This window comes from Peromyscus maniculatus, chromosome 2 (assembly GCF_049852395.1).
Source record: "Peromyscus maniculatus bairdii isolate BWxNUB_F1_BW_parent chromosome 2, HU_Pman_BW_mat_3.1, whole genome shotgun sequence".
In the NCBI taxonomy this organism is placed as follows: Eukaryota; Metazoa; Chordata; class Mammalia; order Rodentia; family Cricetidae; genus Peromyscus; species Peromyscus maniculatus.
The window spans coordinates 57,323,334-57,330,271 of NC_134853.1; the positions used below are offsets into that span (position 1 = coordinate 57,323,334).

The 6,938-nt window shown below is 42.5% G+C and overlaps 1 long non-coding RNA gene across 1 annotated transcript in view; it reads right to left on the reverse strand.

The window, feature by feature from the left end:
• The window catches only part of LOC143271822 (uncharacterized), a 28,971-nt gene extending 22,426 nt beyond the window's left edge, over positions 1-6,545 (reverse strand). The window contains exons 1-2 of the long non-coding RNA XR_013049036.1: positions 6,374-6,545; positions 5,733-5,971 (exon numbers count right to left, since the gene is read on the reverse strand). This is a non-coding gene — a long non-coding RNA (uncharacterized LOC143271822). The remainder of the gene's footprint in view (positions 1-5,732; positions 5,972-6,373) is intronic.
• Positions 6,546-6,938: the final 393 nt, after the last annotated feature.

Here is a 6,938-nt window from a genome sequence, read left to right on the forward strand (position 1 = left end):
AAATATTTTATAAACATATATGCCAAAAGATATATATCCACCTAACACAAGATACCAAAGACTTCTCTCTGTTTTCTTAGAAATTAGCTAATTTGGCTTTTAAATTTAGGTGTACTCTAAGTTATCATCATATTTGTGGTAAAGCAAGAATCAGTGTTTTTATTTGTTTGCTTGCTTGCTTTTCCCTCACCAGCTATGGAGTTGTGTTCCAGCACTGCCTACTGAATGACCTGTATCTATAGCATTGTTTTAGCCCCTTTGCCAACACCATTGCTCATGTGTGAGTCTACAATGGATGAGTCTATGATGAATTCAATAGTTTCCCTTGAACTGGGCTAAGTGTGGATTTTATGGTTTTAAGAGAAAATATGGGATCCATTGTAGACTCACATGAGCAAGGGACTTCTTCAAAGGTGAGTTGTAATATCCCTATCACCAGAACAGTTTTGATCATTGGAAGCATGCAAGGAAAATCTTCAGGAACTATATGTGACTATTCCTTTACACTGTGTGAATATATATATATATATATATATATATATATATATATATATATATCACTGTGATTGGTTTAATAAAGAAGCTGACTGGCCTATAGCTAGGCAGGATCAAGTTAGGCAGGAGAACCAGACTAAGAATGCTGAGAAGCAGCAGGAGTCTCAGGAGACACCATGTGTGGTGGTAATCTAATTGTACTGAAATATTATTTTGATTGTATGTTAATAAATAAAGTTGTCTGGGGGTCAGAGCTATTAGAGCCATAGCAAGAGTGTGGCGGTGGTGGCACACGCCTTTAATCCCATAGATATCTGTGTGTTCAGGGTCAGAGCTATTAGAGCCATAGCAAGAGTGTGGCGGTGGTGGCACACGCCTTTAATCCCATAAGATCTCTGTGTGTTCAGGGATACAGTCAGCATTGGAGACATATGCCTTTAAGACCTAGGGGGCTGTACATTCAGACAGTGACGAGGCAGTCATGTGTTTGGGTTTACAACCAATGAGAAGGCAGAACAACATACTATAAAAAAAAAAACGAACCGACAGGAAGTAGCTCTCTTTCGTGAAGCTGGGACAGCAGGAGGAAGGGTGAGATTTTAGCTCTGAGCTCTGACCTCTCGGCTTTCTCTTTTACATTGTTTCTGTGTTTCTTATTTAATAAGACGGTTGGTTACATCGACAACCATGAGACACAGAGCAAGCAGGATGGGAAGTACATGCATGAAGTAAACAAGCTTTAGGGCAGCACATAGATTAATAGAAATGGGTTAATTTAAGTTAAGCTAGCTAGAAAACAAGCCTATGCTATTGGCTGAGCATTTATAATTAATATTTAGCCTCTGTGTGGTTATTTGGGGAGCAATTGGTGGGACAGAACTGATCAACAGTCTAGACAGAAAACTCTACCTACAACTGTATTGTCTACTGAGGGAAGTAAATGGAGGGACAGTTAGTCCCTAAGGGACAAATCCTAATTTCTTCTTCCCTTGAAGCACAAACCTTACAGATGTGTGCACAAAATTAACAACAGAATACACACATGTGCTAGCAATTCGTGTAGCCAAATGCAGCTCTGCATGGGATGAAACACCAGAACTGGATGCCACTGAGGAAGCCTCCTTCAAGTTCACCTTGCTCTGCCTTCAGTTTTGCTCCCTTAAGTAGATGATGAGATGCTGGCCAAGAGTTCATGTCAATAGACTGAGAACACCATAAAAGGATGGATTACTTTTGAAGCTGGCTTCACTCATTTCCACAATTACAGGCCATCAATGAGTCTATTTTTTCTAGCACTTGCCCTGTCAGCTTGCAGTTCAAACTGCATGCTGCCTTTGTGACTTCACATGTTCTTTGGGAAGGTATATAAAGCAAGACACACATTTCTTTTTCTTGCCTAAGTAAACCAGCACCTGAGCCAATATGGCTGCCTGAAATATATTGTTGCTTCATTCAGCATCTGAGCAGTGTGCCACTCTCTATAAATAAGAACCTGTCACAGTGACAACTGTGGAGGTAGCTGATCTGAAATGCTAAGTATTCAGGCAGGCTGTATTTACAGACTTCCATGCATGAGCAAGAAGCAGATTCACCAAAATGAAGCCTCTACAGCTTAGAGGCAATGCTGTGCTTATTTGAGGGTATGAGGGATATCTTCTTTTAATGTTTTAAAGGTCTAATGGAATCTAGAAATATTAAATATTTGTTACTTAAAAGATTTATCACCTTTGTTTCAAATTCTCTTATTTTGCTAGCTGTTAGAAACATCATCCATTCAAACATGGCATCTCTCCTCTCAAGACCATCCTCCTCAAGCAGGCTTTGTAGCACGTGGATGCTCTCCCCCCCTCCTTACTGAATGACCAATATTTGTCCTGGTGCTGATTTGTGTGTGTTCAAAAATAGAGTGAAAAGGGAAAGAAATGGGGTCAAGATGCCACAGCCTCGGGTTTCACAATCGGTACTCAGAGAGGTTTGCTATCCAGCATGCTGCTCTGCCTTATGTCAGCAGTCATGAAATTGCTCCAGGGTGTCTGGTCCCTGGATGAATAGCTGACTGTGAAGGATTAACAAGTGGAAGCAGACTTGCACTCCTCCTCCTTGGCTACCATTACCTCACAGTCCGATCTTTCCATGAACCCAGCTCCATTTCTTCCTCAGAAAACTAAGCAAGAGGGATGGCTTCGATCAGATAGTGATGTCTAGGGTGTGGTGGAATATTCCTTTACACTGTGTGAAGATGTGTCACTGTGATTGGTTTAATAAAGAGCTGAATGGCCATTAGCTAGGCAGGAAGAGGTGAGGCAAGACTTCTGGGGACAGAGCTCTGGGAAGAAGAAAGGAGGAGTTTCCAGCCAGACACAGAGGGAGCAAGACATGCAGGAGAAGAGGTAAAAGCGACAAATCACATGGCAACACGTAAATAAATAGAAATGGTTCATTTAAATTCTAAGAGCTAGTGGGACAAGCCTAAGCTATAGGCTAAACTTTCATAATTAATAAGTTTCCATGCCATTTTTTGTGAGCTGGCATCCCAAAGAAAAAATCCTTCTACACAAGGGCATGGGGATGGAACTCAGTTGGTAGAGCTAGACTTGAGTCCCTGGGTTTCCATCCCCATCACGCATAAACCAGGCATTCTGGTGCAATGGCTCTAATCCCAGCAGTCATGGGGAAGGAGCCTGGAGGACCAAAAGGTCAGCGTCATCCTCATCTACATAATGAGTTCAGGGTCAGCCTGGGTTGTATGAGATTGCATCAGAAACAAAACAAAGCAAAAGAACAGCAAAACCTCACCAACTGTAAAGAATCTAATCCCTCAATATTGTTTATGTTAGCTTCACTCTCCACTGGACTCTGTCCTCTGCAAGTCAAGTCTTGATGATAAAACTTATTGAAATGGGGGAGTAGAATTAGTGTGGACTTGTTGATTCCTCCTTTTAGAACAAGTTAAAGCCTCTCACAAACACAATATGTCAGTATAAATGTTGCACAGTCTTTGTGAAAATCCTGTCTTGACTGAGAACCATTAAATACCTTTCATGCAACTAAACACCAAACATCCAGAAGCTTGCCCAAGGAAGCCACATCATTTCTGGGCCAAGATTGCTGGCACAGTGGAAACCTACATGCCCAGCAGCCCCTATCAAACCTTAGTGACACTACTCTGAAGCCTAGTGGGAGCTGAATGTGGTGCCCATCACCAGAGTCATTAACTCTGCAAAACAAGGAATAAACTGGTAATTATTGTAACCATTTTTAGAAACTCAAGGAAGCAGAACTGATTGTAAAACTGTGCAAACCATTGAAACGGTATAAATAAAGACTGCCCGGGCTCTCCAGGGTCTCTTGTTTGAACAACAACAGGCGGCCACAGTCTGCTCTTGGCGCCAACTTCACACATCTATCCCAGGTCATTGAACCCATCTGGAGCAAGGTTTCCAGCAGCCCTGTCTGGGTGCTGTGTGGCGTTAAGTCGGTAAGTAGAAGGTAACTTCCTACAGCTCTGGCAGTCGTAGCTCTGAGACACTTCCTTCTTGTCAGTGGTATGATCACAACCACCTTTCCCAGTCAACTCTGATTTGGCCTTTAGGTCTGAACTTGAATGCCACTTCCTCAGAGTCATCTTTCCTGCTATTCAATCTAAATTAGTCTTCTTGTTACGCTTCTTTAAATACATAAAGTAAAGTTCACCAAATTGAAAATTAGTGATCTTCATATGCACTACTGAGTAGCATCCTGTGTATTCCTAGGCTTGGGCAACCACTAGCAATATCTAATTCCAACACATTTTCACCCTAAGAGAGTGCTCTCCGCCCATTGAGCTCTCACCTATCCTGCACAGCCCGTACAGCCCTCTACCCCTTCTGTGTCTATGGGTTGCTTACTCGGGATATTTCTTATTACATGAGTCTTGTTTCATGTCTAGCTCCTTTCACTTAGCACAGTGTTTTCAGATTCTCCCATCTGCTTGCACATGCTGCTTCCTTGCTTCTCTAGTACCACCCTGTTGAAAGATGGGTTACATTTTTCCTTTTCTACCTCCTGGTTGTTGTGAATGAAGCTACCCTGAATGAAGGGCTAATATGTATATTTCAGCTACTTTATATGGGTGCTTAGGAGTGGAATTGCTCACTCATTAGGTAATTCTGTGCTTAGCTTTTTGAGAAATGGTTCAAAACTTAAAAGGAAACTCCTCTATAGTAAATGTGTGCCCTTCTCCCCCAATCCTGTGCCTCTCCTTGTAACTATCTTGCAAACTATGTGAAAATTTTGTCTGATTTATTCTCCACTGTATCCCCCAAAAGGCAGGCACTCAAAAATAGTTATTCAGTTGGGTGGGTGACACACACCTTTAAGGCAGAGGCAGATGAATCTCTGTGAGTTCAAGGCCAGCCAGAGCTTCATTTGTGCAGGACATCCTGGGTGGATTGATGGATTTGAGGGTCAGATGGGACAGAGATTAGAAAGGCTGCAAAAGCAGGCTTACAGATTATTGAAAGTTGTATATTATGGGGAGGGACACACACAGGGAGCAAGGCTTATATAACCCACACTTGTCAGTCAAAATAGAAACCTACCCAAATCACACCATTAGTTACCACACTCCTCCTGCTCTTGAACCGCATAAAAGGAACTTTAAACAATAAACACAGCCCTCGATTACCCTCACTCACCACATGTCTTGCTGTCTGTCTTGACAGTACATTCCTTGCTAATCTGTACCATTGCTTAGCTTTGAATAAAAATTATTGCTACTCTTGCAGTTTGTGGGAGTCCTTATTTCAATTCCTTCAACGAGAGGCTTAGAACCTGCAAATAACCCACTCAGACCCTGACCCTAAGTCCGACCACCAGTGAGAGCTGCAGACACTTTCGCATTTTTACACTGAAAATCCTGAGTATTCTTCCACTGCAGTAAAATATGTATAATATGCAACTGACCTGCTTTGATGTGTTTTTCTAATTTTGTAAGATTTATTTATAATTATCTTATGTGTAAGGGCATTTTGCATGTATGTATATGCATGTGTACTTGGTTCCTGCAGAAGCCAAAGAGGGCGTCAGATCCCTTGAAATTGAAGTTACAGGTAGGTGGTTGTCAGTTGCCATACTGGTGCTGGGAATTAAACCTGGTTCCTCTGGAAGAGCAGTCAGTGCTCTTAATAGCTGAGCCAACTCTCCTGCCCTTCATGGCATTTTGAAGTGCATTGTTCAGGGGTATTATGGAAACTCACCAGCATCCAGCTCCAGAATGTCTCAGTCACCCAATCTCAAAACTGTTTTTGAATATTGGTATTTCACCTAGGAACTGTGTTGGAAAGCCAAGGTAAGATGATGATTGGTGATTGCCTCTTACACAGAAAGAGGGAAGCCAGTAGAAGGTTCTTTTGCAATATGATCAGGTGATATTTCTCTTAAGAGGAACAGGGCAGCTGAATTTCCTCAACTTCTGAGAAATTCCCTATGATTTAAACTGAAATTGAAACGTGTTATTTGAGGATCTGAAGAACTGGAAAATTATATTGATTTCATACATTCTTATCACATTGCTCCACTAAAGCTGCCCAAACCTTCTGCCCACTTGCCAATGGCAGGGAAGCTTTAAAATATGCTTTCAGAAAAATGTAGGTCCTCGGTGTGAGGTAATTCTGTTACTTGCTTCATTTGCTTGTGTTTAGATGCGGTTGTTCTCACAGCCGGGATGAAATCCGTCACCAATGGAGTCGCTTCCTCGAGCAGCTGGTTTCTGCTCTCTCCACCCGGCTGCTGCCCCTGTTTCCGCTGACCCCACCGTGCATCTCCAGCAGCCCAGCTCTGAGCGCAGCTCACACGGTCACACAGGAAGCACACTGCAGGACCGAACCTGTATAATCACCTTCACGTTGTCTTATTTAACTTCCTACATTGGACAAGAGCAAAACTGCCAGATGCAAAAGATTACTGGGCGGGCGGCATGGGTGGATGAAGCCGGCAGCTGAAATCTAACCCCATTTCAGAAGCGGCTGACTGCCTGGCTGGTCCTTTAATAGAATTTCCTGATTTACACTGACGATGAAGGCCAGTTACCATGGAAACAGTGTCTTTAAAGGGAGACAGGCCCCTCCCTCAGTCTGAGTTCTTTCCAGAAGGGCAGAGGGTGATGCTGGAAAAGGAAGCCAAGCTCCAGGAACAATGAAGTTTTCTCACCAACATTCAAATTTTACCAGGGAAGTCTGTGCTCGCCTCAGAAGGAGAGCACTTGGAGCTGTCAAAATGTCAAGGTAGCTATTGTATGATTCTTGATCAAAATGCTGTTTTATTGATATTCCTTTCTTTATTTAATTAGTGACATAAAATACAAAGAAGAATCCCGTTTCCTGATCTTTCACCCCAGCACTTGCTGGATGAATTTACAGGTGGCCTCGATACCTCTACCTTGTTGGTCAGACAAACAAGCAGAC